A 25,334-nucleotide genomic window follows, 5' to 3' on the forward strand; every position below is an offset into this window, starting at 1 on the left:
ATGGACTAGCATGCTTATCATTTGGAGTCAATTAGATGATGTCATGGCTTTTCTCTACCTTTGGGGTATTTCTCCCCCATTCAATTAGTTCTCTTCTGTAGGCAAAATTTTATCTAGGTATCCCAGTTATTGAACGATGTGATTTCATTTGCAATAAGTAGGAGGAAGCATTTAAAGTGATCAGTTTGGATGAGACCCATCAGAATTGGAATACTTCTTCAAGGCGTGTGTGCAGGATTTTATTTTACTCCATTCCCTTTATAGAGAACACCCAACCTGCTCCAGTTCTTTGCTCATTAACAACTTAAATCATGCAAAATGTTAAAAGTCACTGCTGCAATGGTATTTGATAGAGAATTTAAATTAGACCACAGAGAAAAATGACAGTACTCCTCTGAGGCAGTATGATTCATTTCTTGGTACCAAACCAGAAGTTGAAAATGCAATGCAATTTTATAATGAACAGAAGCATTACCTCTGGCCCTCGTACAATTCCAAAAATAGTTAGAACAAGGCTGACCAAAAATCAGAGGGACCCATGCATATATGCGTGTATGCATGCGTGTGAGTATATCTATACATATGCATTTTTATAATATATATATATATATTACTCTATCTATATATATTTCTCCCCACCTCCGTCCATTGGACTCTCTTTCCATCTTTGGGACTCTCTATTTGTTCTTGGTCATCTTCTCACTCCCTTTCTCTGTCTCTCTTTTTGTCTGTCTGTGTTACTCTGTCTTTTCTCTGACCCTGCCTATGCCTCCTCTAGGTCTCTCTTTGTCGCTTACTCTGTCTCTATCTTTTTGAATCTCTTGCTGCGCCTTGGTCTGTATGCCTCTGTGTTTCTTTCTTTATTCCTGCTTGTCTTGTTTTCTTAACCACATACCTAAGTCTCTTTTACTATGTGAATCTTTCTTTGCTCCCATAACATACTCTCTCTCTTTCAACAGTGTTTAGAGCAATTTCATTTTTATGTATTCCATTTTTATAGAGAAGCTATTTCTCAAGAGGCTTGCAACTTCTCTCTGCCTGCTGAGACAAGGAGGAGTTCTTTCTTGCTCCTTCTCTCCAAGACTGTGTGTAGATTTCATGGATCATCTAGCAGAGGAAGCACAACCAGTGCTTTCTACACCTCTTCACCCCAGAAGCTAAATATATGCCCTTCTTTCAGACTTAACTTAGCTCAGCATGAAACCAGCCAGGAGAGTCTCAGATCTTTACCATAGGTGGTTTGTCCAGAGACATTATGCTGAAGCCATCCTCTGGCTTTGCTATTTTTGCCATTCTAAGTGACTTCTGCGTTACTTAACATAAAGCCCTACACAGTATTTCAGTTTTATACTTCAGCTCTAAACCTCATGATGGAACTATAGAGGATGAATGGCTTGTCGGGTTTGAAGAAGGGAGATTATGAAAGGGACTTAGTTTTAGATTTTTGAATAACATAATGGGCTTGATGTGGGAGAAAGGAAGTTAGGGGCCAGAAAACCATGGAAGAAACCCTTTATAGGCAAGTGTGCATATTAGTTGAGAAATCATGGGTTTTGTACTTTTTGTACAGTTAATTGCATAGTTGTTGGGGAAAATAAAACAGTGCTATCATCACATTACTGTATAATTACCATTGTTTCCTAAGAACTTACTGTGTAGTTACTACATTATTACAGAAAAATAAAACATGTTATTTCATGGTAACTATGCAATTAGTTCATGTCACTACCAAGTGTACACTTACTGAACCAACAAAGAAATAAAATGTTCCAATTTTTTCCCTCTGTGCTCATGAGTCATAATATTGTCCCTCTTTTAGAAATGGCATAATGAATCAATGTACTAACATGGGAAATATGCAGATGATGCTTTTTCCTCCTCATTTTTTTTTCTGGTAAGCAAATGAATACCCTGGAAAATACAAATGCAAAACAGCACACCAGATAGGCAGGCAAACAAACAGAATCTATCAAGCAAATCTACTACATTTAATGAGTTGGGAACAATGAGTCCATTTTTGGCTGTGGTTAGGAAGGGGAACCTTGGCAAGCCAAATACCTCAGTGGGTAAAAGGAATGAGAAGAGAATTAAACACATTTCATTCTATGTTGCTTGCAGGCTGAAAGCATAGCAAACAAAAACTGGTACCATGTTATGTGTACATTCACAGAAGAACTTCAGTTTCTATTGCACATACTTCGAAGGAAAAATGCAGGGTTTCAATATTTAAATCAGTTCTATAAAAAGCAGACCACTTGGTAAAAGTTTGAATTCCCTATCAGAATTTGTCCTGGTAGCACCAAAGAAGATTCAATTTTAGAAAGTAGGGGTACACAGCAATCTTTGTCGAAGCCAGCATGTCCTTATACTTAAAGCCCTATATACAGTCACCTTCCTATGAAGCTAATTGCAAACTGCTTCAAACAATGAGAATGGATCTGTTTATTGTAACTAATTGATTTCCAATACTTCAAAATTAATTGGGCAGGGCAAGTCATCCCAAGCTTTCCTTGAGGCATATTTTAATGGGCTCTGATAAGGAATTAAGGTATAGATTAGTATAAATTTACTTCTGCATTTGTTATTTCTCTAGAAACAGCTTTAAAATTCTCCTGGGAAGAAACCCTATTCTTGTTCCTTTTCTCAACCCTTTCCCTTTTACTGCACAGCTCACCTATTCTTTATTTCTAGCAGGAAATCAGCTCCTTAGCTATTCTGACTTTAAATTCTAATTATGAAAGCAAAGAGTTGCACGGATCATCTGAACTCACTAAAGTCTTCAAAATATACCAGCCACCTTGTTTGACTGACAAAAAGATACCTGCGGGAAATTGTCTTTGTTCTCTCACATATTACATATCTATATTTATATGTAGATTTCATAACTCATCGCTGATATATTATTTTTTGAAAATGTAGACTGAACTCAACACCAGTTTCCAGTCTTCCTATTAGCACATACTTTTAAAGACTATTCAAAAGGAGGAAAGCAAATAAAATTTTCATCAATGAAGAAGTTACTTAAATTCCTAGAGATCTAATTCAACACCTGTCAATCATGAAAAAAAAAAATACGTATCCTTTGAAAGGCAAGATAATCGAACCTATGATCTTCTTGTATTCAAGAGAGGTCAGGGAGATTCATATTCCTTAAAGGCAGATGCAGATAAATTTAAACTAAGTTTACATGTGATTAAAGCAGGGCTACATGATCATTCTCATCTTTCATCTACCCACCCTTCCCTGGACCCAACATTTTAGGATTACATATGAAATATAATCATTCAGTTAAGTATCACCCCACTTTACTGTTAAGTATCAAGAGAACATCTCATTTCTTGAAAAAATGAGAAGCATGGTATTGTAGGCAGAATTCTAAAATGGCCTACAAGATTTCCCACTTCCTCATTGTACATGCCCTGCATAATTCCTAGGACTATGAGTATGATGGTTTTACCTCATAACTGGTTATGTTAAAATAAGGAGATGATCCAGGGAGGCTTGACCAATCACATGAACCCTCATTTAAAAGATAAAGCTCTTCTCCAGCTGTCACAGAAAAGGAGGTTGGGCAGATGTGCTCCCACTGGCCTAGAAGAAAGCCAATATCCATGTGGGAACTGTATATGGGGGCCACGTGGGGAAGAACTGCAGATGGTGTCTAGCAGCTGAGGGTGGTCCCCAACCAACAACTAGAAAGAAAATGAGCGCCTAGAGTCCTGCGACCACAAGAAAATGAGTTCTCCCTCCAACCATCCAGTTTGGAAGAAGAATCCAAGCCCAGATGAAAATGCTGAGCTGGCTGACACCTTAATTTTAGCCTGGTGAGACTGAACAGGGAATCTAGTCATACTATGCCAGATACTAGACCTACAAAAAATGTGAGATAACAAATTTATGTTGTTTTAAGCCACTACATTTGTAATAATTTGTTATGCAGCAATAGAAAAATATACAATTGGAAAGAAAGCATATGACCCTTGAGCCTGGAAAACCTTTTCACGCTTGCACTTTTCATCCCAACATTTTGGAGCTATGCTATTGAAGTTTTGGCACCATATTAGCTTTTCTCTGGCCAAGCTTTAGATATAAGTTTCAATATTAACTGGTCATACCCAGTATTTAAAGACTTACTACCAAGGAAAAAATTTTAATATAACCAGAGTTTCCCCAAGAGTATCCATATGCTCTGTCAATGTAATTTCTTTTCTGAAAGGAGCCTGTTTCCACTCAAACCATCATGTTTCTTATTTAGAAAAGTCTAAATAAACACTTCCTGAAGCCCATTGCCAGGTCTTTGTTTTGTTGGAAGCATCCACTAGACTGAGAGTGTAAATGATTGCGCTCTTAGGGTTGGTAAAATTCACAAAGGAAAGAAAAATGCGGCCCACATTGCATTTGTGAAAGTCACAAAAAGTATAAGGTTTCTGCTCACACAGTTGATCCTGCTTTGCTAAAAGGGCTGTCCCATCAAAATCCCACGCAGGAACCCCAAGAGGAAGTCTGATATTGGCAAACATGCAAAGGCACACCACACTGTGTTTTCATTTAATGCATGTCACTGCAGATAAAGACATTACAACAATCTTTGGAAAGAGGAAACCATGGATAAACTGTCATTTAAAAATACAATTACATTGCCTTAAAGGTAAGCCATATTACTGTATGTGAAGCATCCCAAATAGAGCTGTCTCCTAAGTGTTTACGTACGTTCAGCCAGGAAGGCTCCCTATCACTTTTTATCAAAACACGTCTCAGAAAAATTTGGGATAGAGGGGAGCTGTCTATAAGTTTTTATCACATGTGAACTAAATAATATGCATAACGTGCATGTGTTTTATTTTATAGTGAAAATATCTGCTTTTTAATAACACCTTTATTGAGATAACAGTTAAAATTTCATAAAATTCACCTTTTTAAAGTGTAAAATTTAGTGGTGTTTAGTGTATTCACAGAGTTGTGCAATCATTTTCACTATATAATCTCAGAATATTTTCTTCATCCCAAAAAGAAATCCTATTGTTGCTCATTAGTAGTCACTCCCAATTCCCTCCTCCTCCCAGACTCTGGCAAACTCTAATCTACTATCTTTATAGATCTGGCTATTCCAGACAATTCATATAAATGAAATCATAAAATATGCGGTCTTTTGTGTCTGACTTCTCAGTATAATGTTTTCAAGGTTCATCTATGTCATAGCATAAATCAATACTTCATTCCATCTTAAGACCAAAAAATGTCTTATTTTATGGATATACCATACCTTTTGTTTAACTATTTATCAGCTGATGGACATTTGGGCTGTTTCTACTTTTTAACTGTGATGAATAACACTGCTAGAAACACTCATGTTCAAGTTTTTATATGGATCTATGTCTTCATTTTTCTTGAGAATGCAATTGTTGCTTCATATGGTAATTCCGTGTTTAACATTTTGAGGAATTGCATAACTGTTTTCCAAAGTAGTTGTACCATTTAAACATCTGACAAACAATGTATAAGTTTCAGTTTCTCCGTATAGTGTCTAACAATTGTTATTGTCTCTCTTCTTTCTTGACAACCTAGAGGGTATGAAGTATTACCTCATTATGTTTTTAGTTTATATTTTCATAGTGATCCATGACCTTGAGCATTTTCTCATGTGATTTTTGGTTGTTTGTGTAGCTTCTTTGAGTTAATGTCTATCCCAGTCATTTGTCCATTTTTTAGTTGGGTTACTTACCTTTTCATTGTTAAGTTATATGGGTTTTTATTTATTCTGGATATAGGTCCTTTATCAGACAACATGATTTTCAAATATTTTCTCCCATTCTGTGGGCTTTCTTATTTTCTTGATGCACAAGAGTTTTTATTTTGACAATACTCAATTTACCTTATTTTTCGCTGTTGTATAGAAGATACCACTGACTAATTTAAAGTCATGAAGAGTTCCACCTAGGAAACGTCATAGCTTGAACTCTTATATTTAGGTCTATGGTTCATTTTTTGTTTATTTTTGTATATTGCATAAAGTTGGGACCCATTTTCACTCTTTTGAGTGTAGATATCCTCTTGCCCCAGGAATACTTGGTAAAAAGACTATTCTCTACCACTGAATTTTCTTGGCAGACTTCTCAAAAATCAATTGAGAATAAATGTATGGACTTATTTCTGGACTCTCAATTGTATTCCATTGATGAATATGTATATCCTTATGCCAGTACCACACTTTCTTGATTATACTATCTTTGTAGTAAGTTATGAATAGGAAAATGTGAGTCCTCAAAGTTTGTTCTTTTTCAAGATTGTTTTGGCTATTCTGGGCCTCTTGAATTTCCATATGAATTTTAGGATCAACTTGTCAACTTTTGCAGAAAAAAAACCCCAAAAAACCTTGCAGCTGAGATTTAGATAGAGGCTTCATTAACTCCATAGTGCAATTTGGAGAGCACTATCATCTTAACAGAATAAGTCTTCTAATCCATGAACCTGAGAAGTTTTTCCATTTATTAGGTCATCTTTCATTTCTTTCAACGATGTTTTATAGTTTTCAGTATACAAGTCTTATATCTAAATGTTAAATTTATTCTAAAATATTTTATTCTTTTTTGCCATTGTAAATAAAATTATCCTCCTAATTTTATCTTTAAATGTTCAATGCTAGTGAAAGCAATACATTTCTAGGACAATATGATTGGTGCATTCTTGGACACCATGGTTATGTCAAAGACACTCTTCTCAGCTCTATCATGGCTGTGTTACACTTCCATAAAATCTTGCACATTCCTTCCCAATCACATTAAAGTCAGAAGCCAGTTAATGGGATCACAACATAAAACATCTATTTCTCATTCCTCTACTCCCAGGAGCTAGTACAGTGACAAACATATTGTAAGGGTCTAGCTATATTTGAGAACTAATGATACTTTGAAAAAAAATATTAGGAAGATCATAAAGGTCATGGAAGAGCATCACAGAAACCAAGACTATCTCAAAAAAAAAGGGGGGTGATGAATTAGGTCTAATGGTGCAGAGACTGCAATAAAAATGAAGACTAAGGAAAAACTGCTAAATTCAACAATTAAAAGTCCTTTTCATTCTCTTACTGCTGTCATTATTGATTTATTTTTGTTATTTTTAAATCAAGTTTATTGAAGGATAATTTATGTGTAAAATTAGAACTAGTGAGAGTACACTTTGATGAATTTTAGCAGTTGTATACCTTATAAGCCACCATAATCAAGATATGAAATAGTTCCATCATTCCCCAAATATTCCTTATATAATACTTGCTTTTAATTATAGTATTTCTTGTTCAACGTAATTCAATTTTGATGAGCATAGTTTCTTCCCATGAACAGAATTTCTTAGTTGTAGTGCAATGTTCCAGTTTTTCCTTTATAGTTAATGATCTTGTGTTCTGTTTAAGAAATCTTTCCATATCCCAAGTGCATGAAGAAATCCATGCATTATATTTTTAGAAAACTTACTGTTTTTATAGCCACAATAATCTACCTGTAATCCAACTGTATATCAGCTAAATGAACTGAATAGAAATAAAAAGTGTGTATCTATTAAAATATCTAACCTTTTAATGTCAATTTGAATGTTCATTAGTAGATTAATAGATAAATCTAGTATATCCATAAAATGGACTATTACTCAGAAATAAAATGAATCAAGTTTTTGTTGAATGAATTATCTTGTGACAGAAGCCATGCATAAAAAGTATACTTGCTGTGTGATTCTATTTATATAAAAAATGTTTAATGAAAACTATAGCAACAAAAAGCAGATCAGCAGTTCTTTGGGAATGCAACAAGCAGGATGGAAAGAAAGAATTATAATGATACACTAGGAAGATTTTAGGGGTGGTAAATATGTTTGTCTTGATGTGATAACAGTTTTACTAATGCATTAATATGTTAAAACTCATCAAATAGTATACTGAAGACATCTGTGGTTCATAGTATGTTGATTATGCCCTAATAATCAAATTGTGTATCTTTATACAATGGAACATTAAACAGAAATGAAAAATATTAAAACTACAGCTCTATGTGACAACATAGATAACTCTTAGAGTGTTAAGCAAAAAAAAAAAAAGACAATAATAAATACATAGAGTCTAATTAAAACTTGTAATCATTTCATGATGTATATAACTATACTGTACATACAGTTATATGGTACTTAGGTCTATTATATCTCAATATAACTGAAAGGAAAATAATTTTTAAAAATTAAATTAAAAATAAAATGGGAAAATATACAGAGTCTGATTTCATTTAATATGAAGTTCAAAAGCAAGCAAAATTAATTTAAGGCACTGAGTGTTATAACAGTGGTAAATCTTGGGGAAAAAAGAAGAGGTAGAATTTGCGAAGGAGCATGAGGGGAGCCTCTCAGAAGAAAAATGTTCTATTTCTTGGATGCTGTGGTATCTACAGGTGTGTTTAATTTGTAATAATTCATTTAGTTGAATGTTTATGTTTGCTTTGCATACTTGGTCCATTATACTTTAATTAAAAATATTTAACGCAAAACACAAAACAAAGAAAGAAGGTATGGGTGAGATTTGTTGAGATAATTTCAACAGTGTCATGGATAAAAGTCATACATGAAGAGTGAGGCAGTAGTAGATTGTACTACACTTGACCTTAGCCAAAAGGCCAAGAAGCGATATTAGTCAATTATACCTAGCAAAGTAAGTAACTTTTTCAAGTAGTATCTGAAATAAAATAGTAAAATATGAGATGTGTTAATGATATAATAGTCCTAAAAATAATAATAATAATAAGCCGTGGAGATTCCAAGATATATGACATGCTGGTTAACAGCAAGCAGTTCTTGGGAATCAGACATTTCTTCACTTCAAATCCTGGCTCTATGTCTGACTAGATAAGAGTTGGGCAAGTTATTTAACACATTTTTCTTCAAATACAGAGTGGGATTAATACTCACAACACTTGTGAGGATTAAATGAGACAGTATAAATATAGAGTTTAGTGTGAAATACAACATCTACAAAGCTCTTAAAAAGTATTGGCAATGGACTTCCCATCATGGCTCAGTGGATTAAGAACCTAACAAGGTGTCTATAAGGATGGGGTTCAATCCCTGGCCTCACTAAGTGTGTTAAGCATCTGGAGTTGCCACAAGCTTTGGCATAGGTCACAGATGCAGCTCAGATCCAGTGTTGTGTGATGTGGCATAGGCAGGCAGCTGTAGCGCCTACTGGCCTCTAGCTGGGGAATTAAATATGTCCTGGGAGTAGCCATAAAATGAAACAAAAAAAAGTATCAGTAATTGTTTGATAATAACAGAGTTTAAAGTTTGATCTCAGCTAGAAGGCTGCTACTGCAGACAGGAAAACCAGCACAGAATGTCTTTATGAAGTTCTGAAATGGAAAACTAGGAGACTGCAAGGGCTTCATGTGTGACTAGTTTCTCTCTCAAAAATGTTGAGGAGCAGGAAGTTAAAACTCTAAACTGAAATTTTTTGGAGAGGAGATCTGAATCCTCCTATTCTTCCCTATCTTCAAGTGTCTAGAAAATAAAGACCTATCAGGCTCTCAGCTGAGAGCTCTGGAGTACCATGCACTAGGAACATGGGATAAGGAGAGGTATACTGAGTCTTAGCAAAACTGTAACTCATTCCAGACCCAGCTTAACTTCTGATTGAATTAAGGTGATCATCTTAAACTCCATCTGCCTAATAGAGGAAAGGTGAATCTTCTCTAGAAAAAACAATTTTATGTGGATTCTCTGTTTCTTTTATACACAATGACTAGCATATAGCAAGAAATATTGCTAGAAGTAAAAGATACATGACTTTATGATTAATAATCAGGAGAAAAAAATAAATAATAGAAACAGACCATCAGATAATCCAAATGATTCAAGTATCAAAAGCTACCCCTTTGAAGACTTTCTTCAACATAAAAGGCACAAAGCTAAAAAGAATAGGCTAATAAACTCAATAAAGTAAATAATAAATTTTTCTGTTCAATAATGACAGCATAAACAAAGTTTAAAATAAGTTATTTACTGAGAGAAAATATTTGCAAGATGTATAACTGATCACAAAAGTTTAGAATATAGAATAAAGAAATTTACCTATCAATAAGAAAATTATTTCCCACATTTAAAAATTGCCCAAAAAAAAAAAAAAAAAAAAAAAAATTATGGAGTTCCCGTCGTGGCGCAGTGGTTAGCGAATCCGACTAGGAACCATGAAGTTGCGGGTTTGGTCCCTGCCCTTGCCCAGTGGGTTAATGATCAGGCCTTGCCGTGAGCTGTGGTGTAGGTTGCAGACGCGGCTCGGATCCCGCGTTGCTGTGGCTCTGGCGTAGGCCGGTGGCTGCAGCTCCGATTCGACCCCTAGCCTGGGAACCTCATATGCTGCAGGAGCGGCCCAAGAAATAGCTAAAAAGACAAAAAAATAAAATAAATAAAATAAAATAAAAATTGCCCAAAGCTACAAATAAACAATGCAGAGAATAGCCAAAAACATATGAAAAGATATTTAACCTCACTAACAATCTGGTAAATACAAAAGTATTAAAATAATTAAGAGCTGGAGTTCCGTCGTGCCAGTGTTAACGAATCGACTAGAACCATGAGGTTGCGGGTTCGGTCCTGCCTTGCTCAGTGGTAACGATCCGGCGTTGCCGGTGGGTGTAGGTCGCAGACGTGGCTCGGATCCCGCGTGCGTGGCTCTGGCGTAGGCGGTGCTACAGCTCCGATCAACCCTAGCCTAACTCCACATCCGTACGCCAAGAAATACAACAACACAACAAAAAAAACAGAAAAAAGACAAAAAAAAAAAAAAAAAATAATAATAATTAAGAGCTATTGTTTCCTTTATGAAATAGCAATCAATCAATCAATGTAATAAAACCACTCCACGAAGGCAGCCATCTTTGTTTTTTTAATGACAGCAGTTTCAGCACCTAGGACAGTGCCTCACTCATGGGCACCACCCAATCAATTACTTAAATGATTAATACTCAATATTAGTAAGCATGGGTGATATCTGTGGTATTTTACTGAGGTAGACAAAAAATTGGTGCAATTACATTAGAGAATATTCTAAAGAAGTTGCAAGGTGTGTACATGCCATTCAGCCCAGCTCATCCACTTTCAGTTACATACCCTATAACTATTCTTCTTGTATATTGAAGAATACTCACTGCAACATTGTCTTTAATGAATATTTGAAATAAAAACCTCTTGATTTCCTTCAAAAAGGCACTAATTAAATAATTATAGAAGTTCATAATTTGCAATAATAAAGATAAATGAAATAAAGCAATATGCAACAATATGGACTATCACATGTGTAACAGTAAGAAAAAAAAATCAGTGTACAAAAGTGTGTGCCCAGCCCAATACCACTTACATAACATGGAAACCACCACATACTGTTTAATTAAACATAAATATTTTATTTGTAACAAAGCATGTATAGGGATTTTATCTGCCAGGCCCAGGATAGTAATTACCTTTCACTGGGGATGGTAAGAAAAGATTGAGAGAACACTGAGCTTCTGTACTGCATATGTCATGGATGTTTTTGTTTGCTTAGATAAAAGATCTGAGCCATATATGATAAAATACTAAAATTGAGATTTGTAGTAAATAGATGAAGGTTCTTTAGAACATCTCTATATGTTTGAAATATCTTATATTTAAGATAAAGAAATAGGGGGAGAAGAGATACAAGGAAGAGATTTACCTTGTCCTCGAGCAAGGTGAGTATGTATGTCTGTAATGTGGGGAGCACTATCCGCTGAGGGAGAAGGAGCTTGCAGTGGAAGTGGGGTTAAATGAATATGGCAATATATAGCTCATAACCTCTGAGAATAAGGTAAGAATCATGATTAACAGTATGTGAAGCATTCTAAGTTATAGAGATCAGCATATAAAATGCATATCCATGGCAGCAATGGAATTTGTGAAAAGGGTACAGGATCTGAAGAATGGATTGAGATGCCATGTACCTCAAAAAGGTCAAAACCTTAGGCTACATGCAATTTTAACAGGTATCCACTGACACGTTTTAAAATTTTCCAAAATAAAGTTCACCCTGGTAGTGCTATGGTGAAGCTGAGAACTAATAAATCCCACTACCACTAGAGACAGTATGTTGTCATTAGACAAAACTTAGGACCTTGGTAGGGTCCTGAATGCCAAGGACAGAGTCAGCATAATCATGGAGTCTTTTCAAGTCCTTTCCTCTCCACACATGGAAATCTGTGCATGTGTAGCCAAATGAAGATTTAAACCCTGGCAGGCCTTGGCTCTGCCCTCATCAAACTAGAGCTCACTGAACTGTTTGATTGTGAGTAGCTTCTTTGATTTTTAAACTGGTTAAATATGATGAAAATCTGTGCACAAACTTGCAAATGAACCCCAGAAAGACAAAGGCCTTTGAAATGGACATTTCAAATGAGCTAAGTAGGCTGAGAAGCCTGCAAGTAATTGTTCATATTTCATGGGGACTTGGCTTTTCATGAATTCATCTCAGTGTCATCTTTCATACATATTACAGTGTCGGTTCATTAAAATTCTTGATGCAGTGCTGAACCTGGTCAGACTGAAATGGGGCTGACAAACCTCATGTCTGCCGCACAGATAACCAGACCTTAGGAAGGTGAAATTAGTTTTCAGGAGCTGTACTGCTCACTTGATTGATTCCGTCTTAGAAGTCATATGACTTAATGTTTCCTGCTTGGGCTGCCTCTGTCATGCAAACATGACCTGATAACACATTGTCAGGAGCGCTCCAGAGAGCTAACAGCAATCTAACATCTTTCTACTGAGTGTGAAGTTCCATCTGAAATGTGCATATTTGATAAGCAGCTCGTCTTCTCTCTGTCCTTTTCATTTTCAGAAAGTTAATCTTCTCTGCTCTAGTGAGTGCAGTGGGGAGATGAGGTGGGCAGATGTACCGCAGGTGGCCGCAAACTCTGGTATGTGTGGGAAGCCTACTGTCTAGAGGCCATTCTGTCTGGACATCACTTCCAAGAAGCAGCCAGGCAAGGAGTGGCAATGCAGGTCCACTGATGTATTCAGGAGGGACAGCATTTTTAAGAACTCAGGGGAAGAAAATGAAATCAGGGAGCTCCATCACTGAGTGTTACGTGAACTTGTTGTCACAGATTCATTTAACCATCTCTCCAGCATGGCAAAAATCTGTGTCGTATATTCAGTCTAATCACACAATGCCTTCTTCTGAATTAGAGGGTGTTTTTTTTTGTTTTTTGTTTTTTTTTTTTTCTTTTGTCTTTTTAAGGCCGCACCCATGGCATATAGGGGTTCCCAGGCTAAGGGTCAAATCGGAGCTGTAGCCACCAGCCTATGCCACGGCCACAGCAACGTGGGATCCGAGCCGCATCTGCAACCTACACCATAGCTCACGGCAACACCAGATCCTTAACCCACAGAGCAAGGCCACGGATTGAACCCAAGTCCTCATGGATGCTAGTCAGGTTCGTTAACCACTGAGCCACGATGGGAACTCCCTCATAGATCTTTAATGCTGGGTTTATATAGAGGCTCCTTTTCCTATCTCATTTTACAGATGAGCAAATCTAAGCTCAGAGAGGCTTAGTGGTTCATCCAAAGTCATACAACTATATATTGTGGTAAGTCTGGGGCTAAGACTCTGATATCTAGATTAAGTTTAGTTCTCCCAGCCCTCCATTGCACTGACCCTCACCCAGGTGTCTGATTTGGGCTTCAAAGAGATTCCAAGCAGAAGGACACCTTTGGATCCAATGTAACAACTTTTCATTCCTGATCTAGGCTTCACATTTTCTCACATAATAACATCATTTTATATTAAACTTTACAAGTTACAAAGTATGACCACAGACATTATCTCATTGCCCTTCACAAAGAAATTTTATGAGACAAAGCATGCAAGGCACTGTTCTCACTTCACTGGTAAAGAAATTGAGAACGACAAAAATACCTGCACTGTCACTCCTTGGCTGGCTGCCTCTTGGAAGTGACATCCAGACACATTGGCTTCTAGACAGTAAGCATCCCCATGTGCCAGAGTTTAGAACCACCAGCAGCATTTCTGCCCAGCTCATTCCCCCACTGCTACTCACTTGCTCAAGGCCAACCAGAAATACTTGAAGGAGTTGGATAGAGAAAATGAAAGAAGAGATAAACATAAAAATCTAGGAATCAGAGTATCCAACATTGAAGAGTTACAAAGTATCAGCTCTGCCACCAAACTGGAGAGAAACCAGAGCAGACAAAAGCAAGAGGGCAGGCAGCTCCAAAAGAAGCCTCCAAAAAAATAGTAAGACCAAAATGATAAATGATCTGATACACTCAATCATCAGTAAAAGAATATCTATTTGTGGCCAACAGATCTGAAAGAGAATTTTGAAAAAAAAACAAAAGGTACATAGAAAGCTAACTGAATTTTTAAAAGAGAGATAATAACTATCCTCGGGAAAAATTCAAAAGGAAGCACTATTCTGATAAACTATTTAGTTCTAATGTTCACAATATTCAAAAGTCATAAATTTTTTTCTTTTTCATTATCATTTATTACAAGATATTGAATATAGTTACCAGTGCTATATAGTAGGTCCTTGAGGATTATTTTATGTATATTAGTGTGTATATGTTAACCTCAAACACCTAATTTATCCCTCCCCCAACCTTTCCCCTTTGGTAACCATAAGTTTGTTTTTGAAGTCTGTGAGCCTGCTGCTGTTTTATAAATAAGTTCATTTGCATCAAATTTTAGATTCTATACATAAGTGATATTATGCAATATTTATCTTTATCTTTCTGACTTACTTCACTTAGTATGAGAATCTCTAGATCCATCCATGTTGCTATAAGTGGCATTATTTCATTCTTTTATATGGCTGAGTAGTATTCCATTGTGTGTGTGTGTGTGTGTGTGGTGTGTGTGTGTGTGTGTGTGTGTGTTAATATCTGTTTTATCCATTCATCTGTCAGTGGACATTTAGATTGATTCCATGTCTTGGTTATTGTAAGTAGTGCTGCTATGAATACCGGAATGGATGTATCTTTTTGAATTCTGGTTTTCTCCAGATATATGTCCAGGTGTGGGTTTTCTAGATCATATAGTAACTTTATTTCTACTTTTAAAAAAGAACCTCCATGCTGTTTTCCATAATGGCTGCACCAATTTACATTCCCACCAACAGTGTTAGGTTGGTGCGCTAAAAGTCATAACAATTAACCATTAACTTTAGAGTAACCAAGAGATGTACTATAGATACACTGAGATACTACCCAGTGGAGAAAAGAGGAGTATAAGAGAGCCAGATTCTCATTACCATAAAAAGAATTCAATAAACAATATTTAAAGTTGATAAATCTGTTATTTTTTACTTCATAACAAACAACTACAAATGTTAGTGGCTTAAAGGAAGAACAATTTTCTTTGCTCAAGAGTCTGTGGGGTAATAATTTAGGCTGTGCTTGAATGGGATGATTTATATCTGTTCTATAGGTCAGCTGGGCTCATTCATGTGTTTGTGGTCAGCTGATGGTGGATAGCTTCATGCATGCACTTGGAAGTTGGCTGGCTATCACCTGGATATATGGAAGCAATTGGGCTAGCCTAGCCTTGTTTAAAGGGTGGGAACTGGGAGTTCCTGTCGTGGCTCAAGAGTTAACAAACCTGACTAGCATCCATGAGGACTCGAGTTAGATCCCTGGCCTTGTTCAGTGGGTTAAAGATCCAGTGCTGCCATGAGCTGTGGTGCAGGTCGCAGACATGGCTTGGATCCTGCATTGCTATGACTGTGGCAGTAGGCCAGCAGCTGCAGCTCTGATTTGACCCTTAGCCTGGGAACCTCTATATGCCACAGATGTGGCCCTAAAAAGACAAAAAAAAATGGTGGGAACCGAGGGGCTCCCAAGTGCAGCAATAAAACAAACCCCAATTTCAAGCCTCTGCTTGTATTATGTTTGCTGATGACAAAACAACTGGCCAAAACAAGGCACAAAGCCAAGTCCAGATTCAAAGAGTACAGAAATACACATTACCTATTCAGGAAAAAGCTATAAAATTACATTGAAAAGTTGGGCAAACTTAAGGGTAAAAAGAGCTTAGGGCTACTTTTGAAACACATCATAACAGAAATTTACAGAAGGTTTTATTTAAATATTAATTGAAAAACTAGACTTAAGTGGTTATATTGCACATATCACAAATACATACCTACAGAACACTTGGAGACAGAATGGCTGCTTTAGTATTACTTAAATGAATATATGTAGTTGGGGTGAAATATTTGTTATATTGTCTGACAGAACTTCAAAAAGTCTTGCAAGTAAAACTACTTAGAAAAAAGAATACGTGCTCCAAAATTGTGTCAGGTAACACTGAAAGTAGATCTAAAAAGAAAAAAATCCTGAGACAGCTACTATGGACTAAATATGACCCTCAAATTCATACGTTGAAACTCTAGTTTTCAATGTGTTAGCATTTGGAGATGAAGACTTTGGGAAGTGATTAGGTCATGAAGGTGGAGCCCTCATGATGGGATAACTGGCCTTATTAGAGACAAGAGAGTTCAATTCTTCTCTTTCTCTTCCTCTCTGCCATGTGAGGATACAGAAGAAGGCTGTCTACAAACCAGAAAGAGTGCTCTTAGTAAGAATGAATTGCCCAGAACCTAAGCTGGGACTTCTCAACCTCGAGAACATTTTTTTTTTTTTTTTAGGGCCACACCTGCAGCATATGGAAGTTCCCATGCTAGGGGTCTAATTGGAGCTGCAGCTGCCAGACTACACCACAGCCACAGTAACACCAGTCTGAGCCATGTCTGTGACATACACCACAGTTTATAGCAACAGTGGATCCTTTAATCCACTGAGCAAGGCCAGGGATCAAGCCCACATCCTCATGGATACTAGTTGGGTTCTTAACCCACGGAGCCACAATGGGAATTCCTCAACCTCTAGAACTTTGAGGAGTAAGTGGTTATTGTGTAAGCCACCTAATCTAAGGTAATTTGTTCTAAAAACACAAGATGATTTAGTAATATTCAACTATTTTTAGGAAATATATGTTTTAAAAAAGCAACATTTCTTAATTAGTATGCTATGTTACAAGATTTAAATGTGTATCCTGGATAAATTATAGATTAAATATCACCATTAGGCACTGAGTATCTATACTACATCTCTTTAGTAATCAATTTCAGCAAAAACTTTCACTTTAATCTTCTGTTAAGAAAATGATAACTGCCTTCTATTTGGTGATATCTGTATATTCATACACATATTATACACATATAAAGAATTACACCATAATAATAATAATAACACCTATTTCTCAGCAACTGAACAGTCAAGTATTTTAGAAATCTTTTGTTTGGATTATCTAGGTTGCTAAAGTAAACACATACTGTGATTTTAACAGTGCTAACCATTGCTTGCTATACCAGCTCTAGGTCCTTAGACCTAGTTCAAACCCCAAGTTTCCACACAAAAGAAAATTTTCCTCAATTTCCTCAGTTTGCAATATCACTAAGACCATCACTCTCTCACCAGATGTTTCATGTCACCTCTGGCATGACAATTTTCCCAAGGATGCTGTAAGGAGGCACTGGGGGTGGCTGAGAGGTGATGAGTAATGATTAGTTACCATGAGTAATGATTACTAATTCCTAAATGTCAGCCCTTGGAGGGCTTGGTACAGATAGAAGAAAGAAAGTCCCCCCTCAGATAAGATCAAGCAACCTGCTAACTCATGTCTGGTCCTGGCAAAGTAAAGTCCTTTCTCACACAAAGACTGAGTGTTTGCGAGATTAGTTACTGAAGATCAAACAGTGCCCCTTGTAGAGATTCTGCAAACAAACCATAGAAAAATTAAGTGTGGAGGTGATGAAACATTTCTATATCCTGACTGTGGCAGTGGTTAAAATTCATAAAACTGAAAACCAAATTCATAAAATCCAGCACAACACAAAAAGTCAATTTTCATGTAGAATAATTTACGAATAAAATTTAAGCAACATATTTGACATGGGAAAAAAAAATTGTTCCCCATTCCTCCAGGATAGGAAAGTCTCACAGATTTTAAAACCAATACAAAAAGAAACTGTCTGATTTTCATGCTCTGAAAAGAATGTATGCATTACATGTTGGATAAGTTGTACTGTCTAGAACAGACATAAATGCCACAAGCAAACAAAAATCATCAAACCAATGAATAGCCATATCAAGAGAAATCAAACATCCTTATCTTGCCACCTAAAAGTAATGCTAATTTTTTAGTTCATTCCATTATTCCTCTTGGAAGATCTATTTCCTAAATTTTGGCCTTGCTTTATACAACTCCATTAGCATCTAATGTTATACCCAACACCTAGCTCATTGGTTAGAACATAGTAAGCATGCCATAAATATTTGTTAAATTCATTAATAATTTATATTTGCTCCCAAATTGGCATATTCTGAGGTCAACATAACACTGAAATTTATCTTATAATCACCCAATAAATTATTTATTACTAGTGTCATCAGTGACCCCATAGAGCAAATGCAAGCAAAATAAATCCACAAATGTGTGCATTCAATAACCTCTACCCATTCATTTCCATGTATTTTGGATATGGGCTAATGTCTGGCTCAACTGCTCCAGCCTCTTGGAAGAGAGATAAAAGGTTAGTGTGTCAAAGACAGCACTGCAACATTAGGAGCTGTGTTTGAAATTTTTGAGCAGTTCACATTTTAAGTCTGCACAAAGTAAGGGAAAAATAAATAATATCTTAATTACCAAATACCTCTCTTTTTCTCTTGCTTTTTCTCCAGTGTCATCAGTTCACAAACACTAAATCTACTAATTTTATCTAGTATTACTCAGAATGCCTTGTTATATCAAAGCAGTGTGCTTACTTTGAGAAAGGAAAACAAGAGAACCCCTTCTTCAATGTAGTCACATCTCAGAGGACAGAAACATGAAATGAACACAACCTTTATAACCTAATCCTCAACTGAAAGAACTCTGAACTCTGACTATTATATTTCTTTGCCTCTTGGCTTAGGGAAAATCATGCTGCTGACTTAAGGTGAGGAGTGATGAACGAGTGGTCCAGGTGAGTTCAGAACCTCATCAGCCTTTCCCAGGCAAACCATTTCTTGCTTTGCCAGAATCAAGCCTAGGCTGCAGCAACCAGCAGAGGAGTTTTATTAGAGGTAAGGCCATCAGTGGAATAGGGTTGAAATCTCCAAACAGTTTTTCCATCTGTGACATCAATTCTGTTTGGGAGCAGAGGTGAGAGGCCTGCATGTTTGCTGGGGTGTTTGCTCTGCTTCACAGAGTATGGGCAAGCCCAGTGTATCACCCCACCTATTCACTGCACACTTTAAGCTTGCTGAGGTTCATGTCATAAATGCAACTATAAACCTGACCATGTTTATTGTGTGTCCCAATTCCCTTCTCTTTTTAACAAGAGGAACTGTCCTTTATTGGTCCCTCTTTCCTAACACGTTTGAGAAATTTCCTCCAGGTTTGAAGCATTCATTCATTTTCCTCTGAAATCCTCTAGATGCATTTTTCAGATCAGCCACTAGATGCCCAGATGCCAAAATAAAACTCTAGCAGCTTTTCTGAGGAAAACAATGTTTTTGTAATTTAATAAAGAAAGATTTTTTCCAACCATGCTATCCAGAGGCCTAGGCAAGTTTTTAAAATACTTAAGGAGTTCTTTGTGTGGGTGTGTGGGTGTTTAATGTACTGAATAATGTAATTATATAGATTAGATGGGGACAGTTCTCAAATCAAGAATTATTAGGAGTTTGTGCTGTGGTGCAATGGGATTGGCAGCATCTCTGCAGCACCAGGGCAGAGGTTCAATACCTGACACGGCCCAATGGGTTAAATGATCTGGTGTTGCCTGCAGCTGTGGTATAGGTCACAACTGCAGCTTCAGATCTGATCCCTGGCCTGGGAACTGTATGTGCCTTGAGGAAGCCAAAAAAGAAAAAAATAATAAATAAAAGAATTATTAGGAAAAAAAATCCTAGAAGCTGCCAGTACTTCACTGGCAATAAAAAGATGGAAAAAACAGCCTTGGAACCCAGCACCCAAGCTTAAGCCTCATGACTCTCTTTAAAAAAATTTCACCAGCTACACCCACTGGCTTACCTACAGCAGCACCTAAAACACCAGGGTCTGAACACTAGCAGAAACCAAGGTAGTAAACCAGGACCTTGAAGTATCCTGGCATTAACAGATAGTTAATATCATAATTTCATTGTCAGTGTCCTTTTTACTGGCATTGTCTGCTTCTGTTCTTTTGCAGGATAAATGAGTTCTATTCCAGCCAGATTTTATGTAGGACATCATCAATCTACAGAGCATCCAAACACCAGTAATGGTCTGCAAAGAACCTCAAAATCACAGCCTAAGAAAGGCTGGTGAAGGAACAGAGCTGATTCTGCCTGCTTGCATCAAAGTGACTCACAAAGAGAGTACGTGAGCAGGGGAAAAGTTTTCACATATGTAAAGGGTCATAACATAAAAACCCAAATATATAGCACTGGAAGAAAACTTTGAGTGCACTGCCACTGAGCGAGAACAATATTCTCACTCCTTATGGCCTCCTTCCTCGTTGATGAATATAAGCCCTTCTTTAATTCTGTGGTATAACTAAGCACTCTATATAATTTTACACAAAGATTTCATGATGGCTCAAAACTGTGGAAGAAAAATACTGTACAGATAAATTAAAATCACCCAACCAGCCTCACACCCACCTTAGCCAGAATGAATCATCTGAATAAGATGACTTCCTGCCTCACTGCCAGCCTGCCCTCACAGGGCCATGGCACCTTACCTTTTACCATGGAGAAGTCTCTTATTCTCTTCATGCTTTGGGGTAAAGCCAAATTTTGTCATTGGTCTTAAGGAAAGGAGGAAGATGTTCAACCTCTTCATGCTAAGACTTGCCTCTCTGAGACCTCCTTTCCAGCTCCAGAGATTTTGGGGGAGTAGCCTTAACATCACCCCAGGTTCTATATGGCTACAAGCAATCCAAAAATAATTAGTTGAAATATTTAGATTTACTTTCACTATCACCTTTGCAAGAAAGAACTTTCTAACAGTGAAAGCTGAGTACCAGGAAAATGTGTGAATTCCAAAGCAGAGAGCATCCCATCACTGAAAGGGTTTATGGTGAGGCAGCATAACCCCTGCCCAAGCTGTTGAGGATGTAATTCTCGAACTAGAGGAACAATTAGCCCCAAAGACCTTATTTAGTATTTCCCTTCCAATTCTACGTTTCTATTATTTTTGCAGGTTACATTCTGAAAAGTGAAGAGGGCAGGTCCAGCATTTGGAAGCTACACAGAGTCATGATATACCAAAAAAAGGGGTGTTTTTCCCCCCAATATGACAAGTGATTGTATGAGGTTATTGAGGTTAACGGTTTCCCTAACAGGGTTCTACATAAGCCTAAAAAAAAAGATATTCGCTTTAAAAAACATCTGGAGAGAATGACATGACAATACATTTTCTTTACTAATAGTTCCTACACACAGCAATGCTTCTTATCAAATACTGACACCTGAGTCATTGAAACAATTCTAGAATCACTATTTTAAAAAGTAAGTAAATTTACTGACTGGGAAAGGGGGGAAAAAGTTGGGCTTCTTGTTGGCAAATGCTAAACCAGGTGTCCCACATTGCTGATCCTATTATATAAATGTTCTTTGTCTTCTAGAAAAGCAATACGTATATTCCCACACCACGTCAAGAAGGAGCTTCTGCTGTGTCAGCAACGGCAAAAGAATGTGTGGAGTTCCCTGTCATGTTCAGAGGCATAAGTTGGCCAAAAAGACAAGCCAATCGAACAGATTCCTCCCAGAGCAAGAAATGTAGGCAGAAGGCTTGTATTACTTACTCAGTATTATATGTCAAGTAGTTGGAAGAAACTTTAACTCAAAGGGTCTATGGAGAGTTGACCACTTACCAACCTATGGCATTACTTGTTATCAAAATTCAAGGCTACGGAAAAGCCACTTTCCCTGAGTGGCATTCATCTAGAATAGGACCAACGTCCGGGAGTGAAGCCATTGTTACCTTGAGATTTATTCATGCCCAAATTGGCTACCAGTTCCTCCCTATCAGATAGCTAATTGTATTTTATAGCAGACAATTTCAGCCATAAAACTTTCCTACTATTTCCTTCCCCATGAGAGTCTTACAAAATGCCTCATGGCCTGTGTACACAATTTAACCTTAGCTCAAGTAAAAATCATTATTAATTTCCTCCCGAAAGGTATACTGGGAGATTCTTGTCATCTTGATATTATCATCTCTCCCACAGCATATTTTCTGACAATCATACACTTGACACGAAGGAAGAAGCCTCAAAGAAAGTGATTCCAGGGATAGCAGGCCACCATGTAGTACGTTCATTTATTTATGCATTCCTCCATGCATTTGACACTGACTTATCAAGTACTGACTATGTGTGGGACATGGTGTTTGGTGAGCAAGATCCACAGTCCCTACATAGCACAGGACTCCATGTAAACTCAGTATAGCAAGTGGCACAATGAAATTAGGGACAGAATGTAATAGGCACAGGGAGCATGAGCAGAGAGAAAGACCCTATCCTAGCTCAAGGAAGAGTGTGGTTTTAGCTTAAGAGCTAAATAGGAGATGGGGAGTTAGAAGGGCAAAGGCATGAAAGGGTGAGAATGCCGGTCAGTTAGTTTATGGAGTGGATGGGAGTGGAGAGGAGGCTAGGCAGGCAGCGGACAGTCAGAAAATAAGAAGTTTGCATGATTTAGTCCTAAAGTTCTGATGAATTGCTGAAGAATTTTAAGAAAGGGGGTAAGTAGTATGATTAGATTCCTGTTCTAGAAAGAGGACCCCATGGCAGCAAGAAGAAGGCACTATAATGGAAATGGAAAGGAAAAGAAAATTTCTAGGCGGTCCCAACAAGGACAGTTCTAAAGCAACAGTAGTGAAGATGAAAAGGAGAATGATTTAGAAGGCAGATTTGTCTGTTTTTGTTGACCAGGTAGATATGGGGGTTCAGTAAGAAGGTGGAATCTAGGCTTATTTATGGTTTTCTGGCATCGTCCAGGACTGTGGCACTCATACTTGGATACACATTAGAATTAAGGAGCATTTAAAAATACCCAGCCTGGGAGTTCCCATTGTGGCTCAGTGGGTTAAGAACCTAGTATCCATGAAGATGCAGTTTCAATCCCTGCCCTCACTCATTGGGTTAAAGGATCCAACATTGCCTCGACCTGCAGCACAGGTTGCAGATGCAGCTCAGATCTGGTGTGGCTGTGGCTGTGGCATAGGCCGGCAGCTGTAGCTCTGATTCAAACCCTCGCCTAGGAACTTCCACATGCCACAGGTGTGGCACTAAAAAGAAACAAAAACACATCCAGCCTAGGCCCTCCTTCCCCAGGGTTTTCTTAAAGAGGTCACTAGATGTGGCCTCCGGAACAGCATTCTTTAAAAGCTGCCTAAGTGACTATAATTTGTAGCCAGTTTAAGGACTTCAGATCTAAGGGATAAATGTGACATCAAGGAACAGAAAACACAAGAAGATGGAGGAGGGCACCTATCATTGCACAGAGGGCAAAGGAGGACACTCAGGATTTCTCTCTGTTTGGTCCTGTCGAGGTTGAGAAGGTCAGTTCTGGGTCAGTTTAGATTTCATTGTCTGTGCTATTTTGTCAACATGTGACAAAGTATTTGTTAAAACCTGTGCTCTGATCTTGGTTTTCAAATATATAGCTGTCGCCTTTTAGTGCTCAAAACATGACTATGGTGCAAGAAGAGAAAATAACTGCAGGGAAACTTTTTCTGCAGGAAAAGTGCATTAAAAAAAGTCAAGGATAAAACAGCAGGAGTTTACATTTGAATCCAAAACAATGTGCTACATGTTATTTCTAGGGAAAATCTTCCCAACCCATGAATTCTTCCTTTGGCTAAACTCTTGAGCCAGGAACCATTGCTGCACTCAAATCATTCTGGATGCCCAGGAGCACTGAAGGGATTAATGAATAGTTGTGTAGCTAGCCCGTCCCAGAATCCAATGAATAATCAATGGTACTTGAGGCTCCTCAGGTAATTGAATTGCAAACTCAGTAATAAGGAGACTTGTATCCATAGCAGAATTATACTCTATATCTATTTCCTAATGTAGATGTTGTTGAAAAACCACTGCTCATATGGATTATTTACCTTCTATCTCTATTAAAAATTGAGCAATTGTCTGTTTACTACAAAGTATCTTCTACCTATACTTTGTGCATAACGAAGTAAAACTTAAAGCTACACAAGCCCATCACCTCATTTTCCTTTCCACCTAAAGGAAACAAGCACAAAAGCTACTCTAATCTCCTATTTACTTTCAGAAATGAGGTAAGGAACCAATATGTGATAGCTGGTATAATGCGGGCTTTAGGGATCCAAAAATTATTTGTTTTAGAACTCTAGAACTGTACAGTAGTTTCAGGGAGATTTAGCTTTGCTTCTGGAGGGAAAAATATATTTCTTTTTTTAATAGTTCTTAGTGTGAACTCTCAATATAAAAATGAGCATTATTAGTAAATGAGAGAATCATTGTCCAAAAAATTCACAAATTTACAGGAATCCCATTTAAAACTATATTGAATTGGTCATGCCTCTTTCTGTAATTTGGATAATTTCTTTAAACCTCTTTAACTCTCAGCACTCTAGTCTGTAAAATAAGCTAATAATTACTCACCTCATAGGGTGAAGAGCGTTAAAATAGTCTATGGAATGCACCTACAATAATGCATACAAATAGAATAGAGGAACTCTATTAGCTAGTGTGTATATGCTGTTAAAATTCAGGACTGAATTTCAGCCTCAAGTGTGCTATGCACCTTCTTCATGAACTTCTTCATGAACAAGTCATTTGATATCTCTGGCTACATATTATCGTCATCTGAATAAAACAAATAACTATTCTAAATAATCCCTGAACCTCTTCTAACTGTAACAATCTTCTGTAATTTTAAACTTTTCCAATGCTTCTCAATTTTTTTCCATTGCAGTATTATTTTTGCCTTCCTGTGCATTCTTCTCATTTAAGGAATATGATCAATCACAGTTGCTAAGAACTAAAAAATTATGCATAAAAATGCAATATAGGCATTGGTATTAATTTCCTAGGCTTCTATAACAAATCACCACAAATATAATGGCTTAAAACAGCACACACTTATTCTATTCTTTTAGTTCTGGAGGTCAGAAGTCCGAAATCAGTCTTACTGGGCTAAAGTCAAATGTTGGCAGGGCTGGTTCTTTCTGGAGGTTTCTGAGGGGGAGAATCAGTTCG

This window comes from Sus scrofa, chromosome 1 (assembly GCF_000003025.6).
Source record: "Sus scrofa isolate TJ Tabasco breed Duroc chromosome 1, Sscrofa11.1, whole genome shotgun sequence".
NCBI lineage: Eukaryota > Metazoa > Chordata > Mammalia > Artiodactyla > Suidae > Sus > Sus scrofa.